Source organism: Peromyscus eremicus, chromosome X (assembly GCF_949786415.1).
Source record: "Peromyscus eremicus chromosome X, PerEre_H2_v1, whole genome shotgun sequence".
Taxonomy (NCBI): domain Eukaryota; kingdom Metazoa; phylum Chordata; class Mammalia; order Rodentia; family Cricetidae; genus Peromyscus; species Peromyscus eremicus.
The window spans coordinates 71,249,271-71,266,451 of NC_081439.1; the positions used below are offsets into that span (position 1 = coordinate 71,249,271).

General features: G+C 36.0%; 1 long non-coding RNA gene across 1 annotated transcript in view; it reads left to right on the forward strand.

The window, feature by feature from the left end:
- The first annotated feature begins 321 nt into the window (after positions 1-321).
- Positions 322-17,181, forward strand: part of LOC131899906 (uncharacterized) — a 98,458-nt gene continuing 81,598 nt past the window's right edge. Inside the window, exon 1 of the long non-coding RNA XR_009376142.1 lies at positions 322-474. This is a non-coding gene — a long non-coding RNA (uncharacterized LOC131899906). The remainder of the gene's footprint in view (positions 475-17,181) is intronic.

Here is a 17,181-nt window from a genome sequence, read left to right on the forward strand (position 1 = left end):
GCTGAGAGGAAGCTGGCAGTCTGGTACTTTAAATCATTGCTAGTATTTCTGCGCTTTCTGAGAAACCACAAGTAGATGGCCTCTGGGGTGATTACCTCAGATGTTCTGGTAATTATTAACCTGCAAAAGAGTAAGCTGGTATGCTCTGGCTTTCTTCCTGGGAACTTCTAAGTGCAATCAAGGGGCACAGGGTACACTTTGCTGATTTACAAAAAGAACTTTTAAAACTATTGTAAAAAACCCAATCACCTGTTGAATTTTCTCACCCCCTATTTCCTTGTATTATTACAATAAAAGACTGGGGTTGAGTCAGATGGAGAGAAGGCGGAGAAGACACACATCTCCAGATCTGACAAGACTCATCAGCTTGCACCAACTCATGTGTCCGAGTCTTTTCTTGTTTTTGCCAGACATCTCTGCCCTTCCAGACCCTCAAAACTGCTGAGGCTGATCCAGGCAATTTAATCTGATAAGGTGAGATCGAGACATAGATAAAACCCTGATTCAAAGAAAGGTATGGATTCAAGTTTATGTCTTCTTTTGCCTTTAAATGAAGGTTAAAAAAAAAAAACTAGTAGCTCACTAGAAGTAATTATTTCTCATTGCAGTATCTATATTCTAAGATATTGTGATGTTCAACATTTAAGAGTTCTAATATAATAGTGAATTTCTTTTCATGTAATAGTGATTTTCCATTGATTTTTCATTCACTTACATTTTTTTCAAAAGAATAACATTTTGTTCTTTCCAGAAGTACTCAGGTTTGAATAACGCACAAGCAGACAAGTATTGGTGAAATTATTAAGGCAACTCCACGTGGTTAAAAGGGAGGTTTATTTTGTGGGGTAACTCACAAGTGAAGGGATAGGTAACAGGGTCTGGGAAAGGTGTAGCATAGTCCGGCGGTGTTCTCTGGAGAACTCTGCTCGGTCTACCTCCAGTGTTCAGGATCCAGGAACCAAGAGAGCTGACCTATCCAGATCTTAGGTATTCAGGGTCCTCTCTCTGCCTCACCTTGTAGGTGTGACAGTTACCGAAGCCTCAATGGTGGTTGGAACTTCCAGGTCAAAGCTGGAATGGCTACCCAATAAATCTTCCCCTTTTGTCTAAATAAGAAGGTTCTAACCTAATACAAGACTATATACAAAGGAATGGTTATCAAATATTGTCCAGGAGTAATGAGGGATAATGATCTAGATAAGATGGAACTACAACCAATGCTAACAATATCAAACAAGAAATACATACTAAAATCCAGAGAAGTCTAGAGCGTAGGTAAATGGCATGTTACAAAGATCATTCCAAAAGGTGTCCTATCCTACAGAACCTGAATCTAATACTTAATATGTTCTATCTAATATAAATATATATATATACTAAGCTGTAACTATAACTGCTAGTCTTCATTCCCATCAAAGGCCTGAGAAGGAACATAATGGTACTTGAGAAATGGAAGATGGATGCAAGCAACTTTCGGGAATCTTGCAAGAGTAGACAAAGACAGCTGGCAGCATGGACAGTCACCTAATGTTTCTCAGCATTGTTGGTGCATTCAAATTGGCTACAGGCCTAGAGTAACTGGAGTGTTCTGTACACTGTATTCATAATTGGTCTTTTGATTTCAAAAACATTTTCTTACATATGAAAGTACTTTGTAAAAGACTAACAGATTCAAATGGTGGATCACTTATGAAAATAATTATGTGTAATGTAATATCAATTAATAACAGTGTTTCATTTGTTATATTTTGGATTATCCTGTTGTTTGTAACAGAAAAATTCAATATGTTAAATAAAATTAGTTCCACCTCTAACAAAAAGAAATCTAAGAACTGTAGATGCAGGATAGAAATCGGATCTGACTCAACTCAGGATGGGTTGATCCTAACTATGGTCAGAGGAAATTCTTTCTGAAGTGGGAATCAGTCAATGAAGAGACACAGAAATGGTCAAAGTGCTGAAAAGAGAGTATGTAATCAACCTTAAATAATGAATAATCATCAAGTATCCATCTCCTAACAAAGCACAGGGAAAATTTCAGAAGAGGAGGCATAAATATTGTAAGAGCTAAAAAAAAAATAGGATGTTGTTCTGTGAAATGCTTTCTTCTGTACATGACATGGCTATCACAATCATAAACTCACAACAGCTTTCCTTACCTGAATTAAGATCTACATAATATCAGTCCAGCCAAAATTATAGTAAAAATGAGTGAGTTAACCTGCAACCAAACATCTTACTAAGTAGCTATTGGTAGTTGATAGCCTCTGCTGGAGGAGAATCATACCCTTTGAAGACATGGCTACTGGTACAGTTTCCATGCTTTAATAAATAGCCTCCCATACACATACACATGGGCAACACTTATTTGAATTCAGTGTGTTATAAGAAATGTTATTAAGTTGGAATGGGGAGTTACTAGGGTAGAATGGTATATTCAGTTCTTTTCTATTTCTATGATAAATACCATGGCAAAGACATTTTGTGGAAGGAATGGTGTTGTCTTATGGTGTAAGAGAGGTAAGCACAGTATGGCAGCAAGCACAAAGCATGATATCTAGAGCAGAAGCTAAGTGCTCATATCTTGAACCACAAGCAGGGAACAAAGAAAGTAATTTGAGAATGGTACTTCCTGGAGCAAGGCCACACATCCTGTATCTCCACCAACTGTGCAACTGACTGGAAAATGTCAAACATCTTAGCCTATGATGGACATTCTCATTCAAGCCACTAAATATTGCCCCAAGTCTACATAAAATTATGGTCATATTATAATGGATAATTCATTTAATTTAACTCCAAATGTCCCCATTTTCTTTCAGTTTTAACACTGTTTAAGTCCAAAGTTCAGTGTTTTCTGAGACTCAAGGCAATCTCTTTATTGTCATCTCATATAGATGTAAAAGCAAATCGCACATTTCCAATTCATAATGGCACATAATATATATCATCATTCCAAAAGGGAAGAATGAGGGGTATAGTGAGAAAATGCTAGACCAACGTAAGACCCAGGAGGCCAAATGACAAATAATCAGATGTCCATATGTGTTTGGATTTTTGTCTTGGCCTTCAAATTGATTCCATTGATCAATGTGTCTGGTTTGATGTCATTTATTTGTTTGTTTTACATGAAGCTGACAATTGTCATTTGAAGATCTGTTGATTTTTTTTTGAAGATTGCATTTAATCTGTAGATTGCTTTTGGTAGGTTGGTGATTTTTATTATGTTAATTCTACTGATCCATGCACATGAGAGATCTTTGATCTTCTGAAGTCTTCTTCAATTTATTTCTTCAGACTTGAAGATTTTATCATAGAAGTTTTTCACATACTTGGTTATAGGTATCTCAAGATATTTTATACTATTGGAGGCTATATTGTAAAATGTGTTATTTGCCTGATTTGTTCCTCAGTCCATTTTTTCATTTGTATGTAAGAGGTTTATTTAATTTTGTGAGTTAATTTTGTATCCTGATATGTTTCTGAAAGTGTTTGTCAGCTGTAGGAATTCCCTGGCGGATTTTTTTCAGTCTCGTGTGTTTACTACCATATGACCTTCAAATAAAAATACATCGACTTCTTCCTTTCCAATTTATATCCCTTAGATCTCCATCAGTTACCTATATTGCTTTAGGTAAAACTTCAAGTATCATATTAAATAGGTATGGGAGGAATGGGCTACCTTATCTTGTTCCTGTGTTTAGTGGAATTGATTTGAGTTTCTCTCTATTTAATTTAATGTTGGCTGCAGGCTTGGTGTAACTTGTCTATATTATGTTTAGTTATGCTCCCTGTATTCCTAAACTCTCTAGTACTTTTATCATGAAGCGGTGTTGGATTTTGTCCAAGGGCTTTTCTGTATCTAATTAGATGAACATGTTTTCCTATCAGTTTGTTTATATGGTGGATTGCACCTACTGATTTTGTATATAGAAGCATCCCTGCATCTCTGGCATGAAGTCTACTTGATCAAGGTAGATGATCTTTTTTATGTGTTCTTGGATTCAGTTTGCAAGTGTTTTATTGAATATTTTTGTATGTATGTTTGTAAGGAAATTGGTCTGTAATTCTCTTTTTTTGTTGGGACTTTATGTCTTTTGGCTGTCAGGGTACTATGTTCTCATAAAATGAATTGGGGAATGCCCCTTATATTTCTACTTTGTGGTAATATTCAAGGAATATTGACATTATTTCTTCTTTGAAATGTTGCTAGAATTCTGACCTAAAATTATCTGACCCTGGGCTTTTTTGGGGGAGACTTTTAATACCTTGTTCTATTTCACTAGGGGTTATGGGTATATTCACATTGTTTATCTAGCCTTTGTAAGTATTACCACTGGAGAAAATTACCTGTTTTTTTCTTTATTTTTTAAAAAAGATTTTCCAATTTAATTAAGTACAGGTTTGAACGTATGGTCTTAAGATTCTGAAGATTTCCTTTGTGACTGTTGTTATGCTCCACTTTTCATTTCTGATTTTGATGATTCAAATACTTTCTCTTTTCCTTGTACTGAACTTTTAAAATCTATTTATTTATTTTGTTTCCTGGCAGCAATTTTCCCTCTCTCTTCTCCTTCTAGTCAATTCCTCCATGCCCCTCCCAATCCACTCCTCCTCCATTTCTGATCAGAAAAGGGTTTGCCTCCCATGGATATCAGCAAAATATGGCATATCAAGTTACAGTAAGACTAAGCACCTCTCCATGGATTGAGCAAGGAAATGAGTAGGGTTTCAGAAACCAATGAGAGTCAGAGACAGCCCCTGTTCCCATTGTTAGGAGTTCCACAAGAGGACCAAACTACACAATTGTAATATATTTGCAGAGTGACTAGGTGAGTCTCATGCAGGCTCTCTGGTTGTTGGTTCATACTCTGTGAGCACCTATGAGCCCAGGTTATTTGATTCTGTGGGTTTTCTTGTGGCATCCTTGACCCCTCTGGCTCATATAATCCTTTCTCTTCTCTTCTGCAGGATTCCCTGAGCTCCATCTAATGTTAGGCTGTGGGTCTTCATCTGTTTTCACCAGTTGCTAGATGAAGCCTCTCTGATGACAATTGTGCTAGGTATGAATATCGTCACAGGAGATGTCAAGTTCAGTCTACATATCAGCTATTGTTAGGAGTCTTACTGGGGTCATCCTTGTAGATTCCCTTGCTCCAGGTTTTTACCTGACCCTTAAACGCCCCCACTCCAGTAGTTTCTTTCAGTATTCATGATCCTTTTTTTTTGCATTCACATAAGGATTTGTTAATCTTATTGACTTTCTCAATGAATTAACTTTTTGTTTAATTGATTGTTTACATTGTTCTTTGTTCTTTACTTCCAATTTAATGATTTCTGTCCTGAGTTTGATTATTTCTGGCAATCTACTATTATTAGGTGTGATTTCTTCTTTTTGTTCTAGAGCTTTCAGGCATGCTGTTAAACTGCTAGTATGAGACTGTTTTGTTTTGTGATTATTTGTTTTGTTTTTTCATTGTTGCTGGTTTTTTTTTTTTTTTTTACAGTTAGTGTTATGGGCTTGTCTCTTGAAATTGCCTACATTGTACCCCATAACTTTGGGTGTTTTGTGGAGTATGTTTATTTTTATTTAATTTCTTAAATTTTTTTCTTTCTTAATTTCTGTCTGGATTCATTTTTTATTCAATGGAGACTTGTTCAGTTTCCATGAGTTTGTAAGCTTTCTGTTGTTTCTCTTAATTTTTTATCCATCTTTAATTCATGATCTTCTGATAAGATGTAGGGAGTCATTTCAATTTTCCTGTATCTGCTGATACATGGTTTGTGTCTGAGTAGGTGGTCAATTTTGGAGAAAGTTCCATGAAGTATAGAGAAGAAGGTATATTCTTTTGTGTTCAGGTGAAATGTTTTGTAAATATATTTTAGGTCCTTTTGTTTTATAAAGTCTGTTACCTCCAGCATTTCTCCATTTAGATTTTGTTCCTTGATCTGTCTATTGATGAGAGTTGGATACTGAAGTCTCCTATTTTTAGTGTATGGGAGTCAATATGTGATTTAAGCTGTAGTAGTGCTTCTTTTATAAACTGGGTGCCTTGTATTTGTAGCATAGATGTTAAGAATTGAAATTTCATCTTTGATGGTTATTTAGTACCCTTTACTTTCTCTTTTAATTACTTTTTGTTTGATGTCTATGTTGCTTGATATTAAAACAGCTGCACCAGCTTGCTTTTTATGTCAATTTGCTTGAAATACTTTTTCAACACTTTGCACTGAGGTAATTTATTTTATTTTATTTTATTTTACAATATAATTTAATTCTACATGTCAACCACGGATTTCCTTGTTCTCCCCCTCACGCCTCCCTTACCTTTCCCCCAGCCCACCCCCCATTCCCATCTCCTCCAGGGCAAAGACTGCCCCAAGGAGGACTGAGATCAAACTGGTAGACACAGTCCAGGCAGGTCCAGTCCCCTCCTCCCAGACTGAGCCAAGTGTCCCTGCGTAAGCCTCAGGTTTCAAACAGCCAACTCATGCAATGAGCACAGGACCTGGTCCCACTGCCTGGGTGCCTCCTAAACAGATCAAGCCAATCAACCATCTCACCTATTCAGAGGGCCTGATCCAGTTGGGGGCCTCTCAGCCATTGGTTCATAGATCATGTGTTTCCATTCATTTGGCTATTTGTCCCTGTGCTTTATCCAACCTTGGTCTCAACAATTCTCGCTCATATAAACCCTCCTCTTTCTTGCCAATTGGACTCCCAGAGCTCCACCCAGGGCCTGGCCATGGATCTCTGCATCCAGTTCCCTCAGTTATTGGATGGTGTTTCTAGCACGACAATTAGGGTGTTTGGCCATCCCATCACCAGAGTAGGTCAGTTCGGGCTGTCTCTCGACCATTGCCAGCAGTCTATTGTGGGGGCATCTTTGTGGATTTCTGTGGGCCTCTCTAGCACTTTGCTTCTTCCTATTCTCATGTGGTCTTCATTTACCATGGTCTCCTATTCCTTGCTCTCCCTCTCTGTTGTTGATCCAGCTGGGATCTCCCACTCCCCCAAGCTCTCTTTCCCTCGACCCTCGCCCTTCACTACCCCCACTCATGTCCAGGCTGTTCATGTAGATCTCATTCATTTCTCTGTCATTGAGCGATCCCCAGGTCTTTCTTGGAGTCCTGTTTTCCAGGTAGCCTCCCTGGTGTTGTGAGTAGCAGGCAAGTCATTCTTGTTCCACATCTAGTATCCTCCTATGAGTGAGTACATACCATGTTTGTCTTTCTGAGTCTGGGTTACCTCACTCAGGATGATTTTTTCTAGATCCATTTGCCTGCAAACCGCACTGAGGTAATTTTTATCCTTTATGATGAGGAGTGTTTCTTGGATACAACAGAAGATTGGGTATAGTTTTCACAACCATTCTGTTAGTCTGTGTCTTTTGATTGGAGAATTGAGCCCATTGATGTTGAGATTTATCAGTGACTAGCAACTGCTGATTCCTGTTTTTTTTTTTTTTTTTGTAGTTGTTGATTGTGGTGTTGGTAGTAGTGTATGTATGTGCTTCCCTTCTTTTTAATTTGCTGCTCTGTGATCTTTTATTCCCCATGTTGTCATGGATGTAATTAACCTCCTGATGTTTTAGATTCTATTCAAACACCTCTGTAGAGCTGGATTTGTAGAGAAATATCTTTAAGTTGTCTTTATCATGGAATGTCTTAGTTTGTACATCTATGGTGATGGAAAGTTTTTGCTGAATATAATAGTGTGGTCTCTCAGAGCCTGTTGCACATCCTTCTAGGACCTACAGGATTTCAGACCCCCTATGGAGAAGTAAGGTTTACTTCTTAAAGGTCAACCTTTATATATTACTTGGTCTTTTCCCCTTACAGTTTTAAATATGCTTTCTTTAATTCTGTATATTTAGTGTTTTGATGATTATGTTCCAAGGGGACTTTCTTTTCTGGCCCAATCTATTTGATAGTCTGTATGTACCTTAGTTGGTATTCTAGTGATGTGAGGAGACATCATGACCTTGGCAATTCTTATAAAGGAAAACATTTACTTGGTAGTTGCTCACAGTTTGAGAGACTTAGTCCATTATTTTTTTTTTTTCTGTCAGGGAGAATGGTGGCATTCAGGCAGACATGGTGGCTGAGATATTTGCATCCAGAACTGAATCCAGCAGAAAAAGAGACACTGGTCCTGGCTTGAGCATTTTAAACACCAAAGCCCATCCACATTTTCATACTTCTTATTATCAGACCACACCTACTCCAAAATGGCCACACCTCCTAAATCCTGTCAAGTAGCACCATTCCCTAATGACCAAGATTCAAACATATGAACCTATGGGGGCCATTCCTATTCAAACCACCATAGTATTCTTGCTTGCACATTTATAGGCATGTCCTTTAGGTTAGGAAAAATTTCTACCATGATTTTGTTGAAAATATTTTCTGGGCATTTAGGTTTGGATTCTTCGCTCTCTATTCTTCTTTCCATAGTGTCCCAGTTTTCCTGGATGTTTTTTGTCAGGAGGTTTTTAGATTTAACATTTTATTTGACTGATGTACCATTTCTTCTATAGTATCTTCAATTCCTGAGATTCTCTCTTCCATTACTTATATTCTGTTGGTGAAGTTGTCTTCCATATTTCCTGTTTGAATTCCTATTTTTTCCAAATTTCTTTCAGATTTGGAGTTCTTTATTGATTCTATTTCCATTTTCAGGTCTTGAACAGTTTTAATCATTCACTCTGACTGTATTTTCCTGAATTTCATTAAAGGATTTATTCATTTTCTCTTTAAGGACATCTTTCATCTTCATACAGGCTATATTAAATATTTTCTCTGGGCTTCAGCTATCTTGGAATATTTGGGGCCTGCTTTGGTACGGTTGCTGGGCTGTAGGGGAGATATATTGCCCTGGTTGTTATTTATTGATTTTTATACTGGTGTCTAGATATCCAGTATTGGGATGATTATAGTTTTAGGTGCTGATATCTGGTTTGTCTTTTTTTGGGGGTAGTTATTTTGTTCCTTGGTTTCACTTTTCTGTCTGGATTTTAGGAGAGTGTGATACTTATGTGTTGCCTTGTAGGATATTTATGTGGACCATTTTCCCTGGCCTGCCCATCTAGTGTGTTCCCAGGGAATCCTTTTTAGTGTTGGAGGCAGGGATAATGGGATGAGTTAGGGGGAGAAAAGTTGAAGGTGTTCATGATTCATTTAGGATGAATAGTATACCAAAGGAAGTATGCTGCTACAAGGCTGAGGATGAGACAGGCGGAACTGAAAAAGGAAAAAAGGAGAGGGGAACATATGCAGTAAGCATACCTGCTTCCCTGGCACATGTGTACTTTTGTTTACCAGAGGGTACCTACTGGAGTTGGGTACTATTTATCTCTTCTGTTCAGCTGTTGTGTTCCCATGGAATAAATATCTGAGGGTTATAAGACTGCATATTCATTCATTAAATATGTAATATACATTTTTTCTTTTCCTTTCTTTTTTTCAAAGTTGCTGTGATCAAAACCAGCAAAAAACTTTTGCACTCTCATAGTAATACTAATAGATCAAAATAGTTTACACAACCTTGAACTATAAGATTGCTTACTTTAATCATTTTAAAAAATAAATAAAAACTATTTGAAAATATTAAAGATTATCCAATTGCTATGCAAACCTTTAAGTCCATAGATAAACATTAATTGATTTTATTGTAAATTGACACTTGATAACTTTTTCTGTTTTCTCTCTCTCTCAAATATTATTATCTCAAGTCATTATTACATGACTAATTGGTATGAAATACAGTTATGACAAGGAGAAATGGTAAATGTTTTTAAAGTAATCATAAAGAAAATATGTAATTCTGATCTCACAAAATGTAATATACATTGTCTTTTGTATTCTTAAAGAGTCCAGATACCAAGAAAATGCTCTTTCTAGCTATGACTTATAAAATTTCACTATTGAAGGATTCGCAAATTTGTGCAGAGATGAAACTGTAACAAAACATCCCTCCTTTACTTAGTAGATATTCAGTCAGTAACAGTTGAGCAAAATGGACTTCTTTAAAAAATTTAGTGAGTTTTAAAGTTTCATGTACTTAGAGTATACTGTACCTCAAATCTGTTTGGTTTGGCTTGATGAAGAAAGTGATAATGTGGAAATACCTAGCAAGAACCCAGTGTCTTCATTCCTATCAAAATAAGAAAATGAATTCTGAGAGCAATTGACATAAGATTGAAAGTAGTTTTCTCCATTTAGACCTCCAGGGAGAAACTCAGCACAATTGATATTTTACATTGCACTCTTGTGAGATTTTAGAAAATGATCTTCTACACCATACCCAGACTACTTATATTCAGAAATTATTAGACAACTAATAAATATCTATGGTTTATCTATCACACTTGTGATTATGTTTATTCATCAAGATAAAAGCAATTCATTAGTTAAGTAATTAAAAATTTTCAATGATACTGTATTTTGCCAAATAATTAAACATGTATGCTCATGGATTATGAAGAATTGATTCCATTCATTTCCTAGAATTGTAATTATGAATATTTTTTCAAAACTGAATTATACAGATTTGTGTAAAGAGGGCCAATAAGTAAAATAGTATCACACATCCTTTACTTAATCAAGTACTTCAGGCACAATATCAATACACATCTTATGGGTAGTATCATATTGTGTGCAAAAGAGAAAAGAGTTACATCTTTTCATAAGAATTAAACTACATTAGGATAGAGGATATGCTGTACTTTTCAATATTATAGAACTTTTTTTTCTATATTGATTTCAGCTTTAATGGGTTATTTCTGAAATACATTTTGTGATTTGAGAATGATCCCTAATTCTTATTAAGGAGAAAAATAAATCTCTATGTCATCACCAGTTTCATTATAAAAGGCACTTCTCAATAAAGATATAATTTTAAAAGCAAAATATTTAAATTGCTTTGGGATCACTTTTTCTTTTTTGTCATTTGCTTATTATAAATAGTATAAATGAAAATTCAGACGCATTGCCAGCCTTCCTCACTGTAGAATATTTGATTGCCCTTCCAAAAAAATCTCCTTCTCATAGGGATACATTTGATAGATATTGAAAATTGCTTCTTTCCTTGATTAAACGCCAAGATTTTGAAGAGCAAACAGACAGCTGCCACTAATTATAAAGAGAGAAATAAGAAATGCTGATATCTAAGGCCTTCTCAACATATTAGAGGAATATAAGATGCTTCTATAAGCATCATCTTTTACCACTCAATTTCCTGAGTATTTACCTATTTTTTCCTAATGTGTTAAAGAATTTGTTTCTAAATACCAAATATGTTTTCAATGTTTCCATAGGTCCTTCTTTCTTTTCCCTGGATGTCTTCATTAACAAATTAATTGATTTAAATATTTGAAAAGTGAGAACATAAACCCAAATCCCTTTTTCTACCCTCCATTCACCCCTTCTTTATTCTAAGTATAGATAGTATCATATTCTAGCACATATCATCTCATCCTTCTACAAAATTAATTTGTTTTAATCATATATCATCACCTAGTTCAAGGGTTTTAAACCTTTGTGTAATGACCCCTTTGCCATCAAATAACTCTTTCACAGGTTCACCTAAATTCATTGGAAAACACAGATGTTTATATTACAATTCATAATATTATGAAAATTACAGTTATGAGGTAGCAATGAAAATAATTTTATGGCTGGAGGTCACCACAATATGATGGACTGTATGAAAAGGTCACAAAATTAGGAAGGTTGAGAACCAGTGGCCTAGAACAAATATGAATATGTTGCAGGATAGCTGTTTTTCTCTGAGTATAGTATGTCCCAGTTTTCATTTTACGGTAAATATTACCTTACCTATGGCAACTAATTGAACGGAATAGTGCAGAGATACTTAGTTCAATGTTAATGACAATAAGATGCTTCCACAGTAGAAGAGGGGAAGGAGGGTCATTGGACCCTTAGCATGGATTCTATCCATTACTGCCCATTATTCTCTCTGCTAAATTTAAGAGGGAAGTGGGAGAGAAGGGCCTTAGAGAAGTTAGAGGAGATTCCAGGGGTGGTTCTTATCAAAATAAAACACATTAATACAAATAATTAAATAAACAAGGTCTGGTGCTCAGTACTAATTTCTTGAGTCCACACTCTGAGCAGTCAGCATAAAATATGCTTGCACCTGTGAGAGGCCTCACAGACCTTGGTGCTATTCTGTGAGAGTCTGGTCCATCCTATGTCTGGAGCCCTGGAAACCAATTGCAGTGTTGTTTCTCTTTGTATACATACAGTTTATTTTCAACTTCAGGTTGTTTAGAAAAGAAAGGCAAACTTCACATACACAATGATCCTGAAGAATACTACAAAAGAAGGTTTATTTTTACCACATAGAAGGTGGTTTCTATTTATTTACAATCCCTGCTGATACAATTGTATTCATTTCTGAATTTTTTTATTGAAAATAGTTTCTTCTCTCATAAAATACATCTCAACCACAGTTTCCCCTTTCTCCACTCCTCCAAGCTCCACTCCCCATGTCTCCTCTCCCCCAGATCTACTCTCCTTCTGTTTCTCTTCAGAAAGGAGCAGGCCTCCAAGAGACAACAACCAAATATGACAAAACAAGATACAATCAGATAAGGCAAACACCCTCAAGGCTGGACAAGGCATCCTAATAGAAGGAAAACAGTTTCAAGAGCATACACGAGTCAGAGACACCCCTGCTCCCACTGTTAGGAACCCACAAAAACACCTGGCTAAGAGCTGTAATATGTACACACAGAACCTGGCGCTGACCCATGCAGCCTTCATGATTGCTGCTTCAGTCTCTATGAGTCCCTATGAACCCTGTCTGTCCCCGGTGTCTCCATCCCCTCTGACTCCTAGAGTCTTTCCTACCTCTCTTCAAACGATTAGTCCCAAGCTCTGAGGGAAGGAACTCTATGGATACTTCCAATTTAGTCTCTCTCTGCATAATGTTTGATTGTGTATCTCTGCTTCTGCTCCCATCTGCTGCCTGTGGAAACCTCTGTTATGAGAACAGGACAAGGCATCATTTCATATATATACTCAGTCCTCTTTGGTTTTACTCTAAGTTTTTGTCTTATCCAGTCTCTGGTTCCTGACCATTCAGGCAGTGTCAGGCATGGGCTCTGTTGTGGTGATATTTTATTTGTGCTTAAATGTGGTGATATTTTATTTGTATGTTAATAAATAAAGTTTTCCTGGAGATCAGAGGATGTAGCAAGCCATGAACACAAAAGTTAGGCAGTGGTAGCTCATGCCCTTAATCTGATCATTTGGCAGGCAGAGCCTTGGGGTGTTCAAGGACACACTAGGGAAGAGCCAAGCGTGGTGACACACACCTTTAATCCCAGTACCAACCATAGAGACCTGGAGGTCTGTACAGACAGGCAGTGACAAGGAAGTGAGGTAGCTGGGCTAAGAGCCAATGAGAGGGCAGAACAGCAAGGCAGTAAAGGTGTGGGTAAGACACACTTTTGTTAGCTGCAGAGCTAGAGAGGTAAGGTTGGTGGCTATCACTATTTCGCTCATTTCTAAGGTTTTCACCCCTATATTTCGCTCTCTGTTTTTTATTTAATAAGACCGTTTAGAAATTCATCTATACTCTGTATTGTTTCAAGTTAAACCTGATATTGTGTGGCCACTCCTACAAGTTCTGTGTGAGCATTGCCCCAGCACATGTTGCAGGCCGAACTGATTCTAGGTCGAGGGGTTTGTGGCTAGGTTTGATGTCCAGGTTTCTCTTTCCATAGCCTGTAGAGTACCTTTCCTCATCAAAGAAACTAGAATATAGCAGTGAAGGCTTTCTTAATTTTTAATAGTCTCATATCAGTATGGCTCAAAGGTCAACATTCTTTGACTACAAAAGGTTTGTTAACTGAATTCTTTGCTGGCATGGTGAAATTGTTACTATGGACTCAAAACTTTCTAGGAAACATCAGTCTGAAGCTGGAAGGAGCAAAATTTCAGAATAAAGATCTTGAACCAACAAACCTCAAAGGCATCATCAATTTTTTTTTGTCACATCATTGGAGATGAAGCAATATTGGCTTTATAGACACTTTTTCTGCCTTGTGGTTGGACTTCAACCCCTCTCATCCAGCTCATGTCTTGTGATGGCTTTTAATGGCAGCTATTAAAGAAGCAGATGAAGTTTTCTACTTTGGTGCCATAATCAAAGTGAAGGTCACCATGGTCACCTAGACCAGGCAGACAGTACAACCAATTCTGAGACATCACAGAGTAATCTCTGAAAACAGAACACTGGTACATCTTTAGAAATTTCTCCATTTATTTGACTAGCAGATCAAGGACTAGGGAAAAAATGAAATTCTACAAATGTCTTGAGGACAAGCTGCTCTAGAAAGTGTTTAAAGCTTCTCTCAATGGTCATTTTTTTTTATGAGAAACTGATAGTGATTACCTTTATCATAATGGGACTGATGAAAGCATGCAAGCACCAAAGTTCTGCCTACAATAAATTTCAGAGGTGGAACTACCTACTCAGAGTGCAGAGAAATTGTCATCATTGGTTCAAAAGGGACCCAAGGCTAAAGAAAGTACAGTGGCAGCTTAAGTTTTATGATGTCTTATTGGATTTAGGGATAGAGGTTGTTCTTATCTGAAAATAAAACATTGAAAACCTAAAAGTGAAATCTTATAGAAAGTAATTGATTTTCTCAATGGAATCCTCTTTCCATTTAACATTTTGTTTTTTAAATTTTGCCACTTGTTTTCTCTTCCATGGACTGTCTCCTAGGTTTGGACAAACCCACCCGTATGTATCTTCAGATATTTTCTGTGCCTCAATCTTGGTATTTTCCTCAATAAAAGTAGCATGGTGACTGTCTTAGGCATGACTATATATCTGTTTGTCTTCTTTTCCTCTTGCTTAAAGAGATTTACGTGAGCTGTTTGTTTTGTGGAGGAAGAGAAAATGATTAATCTCAAATGATTTTCTTATAAGGTATATATAAATGTTACATATTTGCTAGTGTTTGTCATAACTAAAACAAATATATATTTATTTTGTATCAAACTTTTGCTGCAAAAAATCTTGTTGCAAAATGTTTTGCAACATTTGCATGGAACCCATACAAGTTCCAATCATAAGCTCCAGTAAATTTTTGGCATAAAATAAATAAATATTTTATTTAAATGTAGTCAAAACTTCATTTATAAAATAGAGTTATAAAATATAGTCTCTCAGGCAAAAGTAGTCTGAAAAAAACACTATTTACACAATATGAAGTGATTTAGAGCACTGTAGAGACTGAATTCAACACGTCTTAATTATTTTCCCTGTTTCCATATACAGTTTTTTGCTAATAATGTAGTAGTAGTAGACACTAGATAACCATTGTTAATAATCTTTAGTCATATTCCATTGCCTTCTCATCCACCAGTAGAAGGAGCATAAAGTGACCATGAATACATCTTCATTTAAGTTAAGAGAGATTTTTTACTAAGTATTCTAATATAAGCAATTCTCAGTTTCTCTAGGAAAGAGGAGAAGGACCCCAAAATAGACTGTGATCATTTGGACAGGAAAAACAAAATCCTTCCCCGAAGAATGTGTTATTTCAACAGTATTCTGTCTTACTGCCATCCAAATCCCTTAACCTATGTACTTTAAGTTTGGGAAACAAGTAAAATAATTGTAAGTTTCACATTTCTGAGTATAGAAAATAAAACTTGTGTAGTGTTAACACAAAATTATTTCCAGCATTGTAATATTTTGTGCATCTCTAGGTTCCTGTGGTGGTAGGCTCATTTGTATGTTTCCTTTGCATAAAACATATTCTTTTTTCTAGAATGATTCTCCAAAGAACTGATGACAAGTTTTTAGATAATGCCACTGGCTAAAATTCAACAGAAAAAGAAAAAAAAAAAGCTAAACAAAACAAAAACCAAATCTTATTTAGAACAGATGCCAACTCCTGTAATGGTGAATCTCTCCCCACTCCGGGTTAGAAAGATGCTTTTTTAATCAAATATCTTTCAAACAGCTGCCTTGTTTTCCTGAGAAATAATGCTATACCTAGAATTCAAATTTGATATCTATTGCTGGAGATTGATGATTATCACAGCAATGGCTATCTAGTTTTACAACAGAAAATTCAAAAGCAGTTGTACAAAGAATTGTGTGGTAGTTTTTCTTCACTATGACAAAATACCTGAACAGAAGATTAAAGTTATGGAAGATTTTACTTTTATTCACCATTTCAGAGTCTCATTCCATCATGACTAAGAGGAAGGATTAAAGCAGAGTAGCTCATCTATCGGTATCTTGGTCTTCCTCAAGCTAGTTAATATTGTAGTGTTGTAGTCAAGATTAGCCATCACACACTTAGGCTCTATTGTGTCATGTATGTTTTCTGTTCAAGGATTTTGGTGGTCAAAATTAGTGCATGACTAAATTATACTAGAAAAGACATCTTTTATTTTCTCTTTTCTAAGGGCCTCCTCCCCAGTGGTTACCATAGTATTATAGTGAGATGCATATCTTTACATTTGTGCTTGATAATACATTATACCCATATAGGTTTTCCTCAAAATGTCTGGGTTTTACTCTTTGAAGGTCTGAATGTTTTTTCCCTAGTATAATCTCCACATGACAATTCATGTTTGTTTAAGTATTGTGTTATTATTCCCTCTAAAGTAAAGCACCTCTATTAAAATAAAGCAACAAGTTAATCACTTAAAGGACCACCCACTGCAACATTTTCCATTCATACCTATTCTTCGTACCATTCCCAAATGTGTCTGTGATGAAGCAGCAATGCACTTTTGAAAAAAAATGAATATCTTTTAACTGCATTTCAGTTTTTCATTTGACACTAATATGTGACATCATAATAGCTTATGTTTATCAATAATTCCCTAACATAAACTTGCAAACTGTGCTTAATACAGTGAAGAAAGTACTTAACCTTTTATAAGTATCTAAGAAAGAAAAACATAGTCTAAAATGTCAGAATATTTCAATGTAGAATATAAAATCTAACCAAGTAGGTGATACTGAGAAATAGTTGAGTATAGAATTTCAAGTGCATTTAAACTGTATAGGATTATTTAGCCAAGTAGGGTTCAGGATGTAATGTGACTAAATTCAATTGTATAACACAGGATGAATGACGTGTGTGATCAGCTGAAGGTGCATGCATTAAATACTAGATT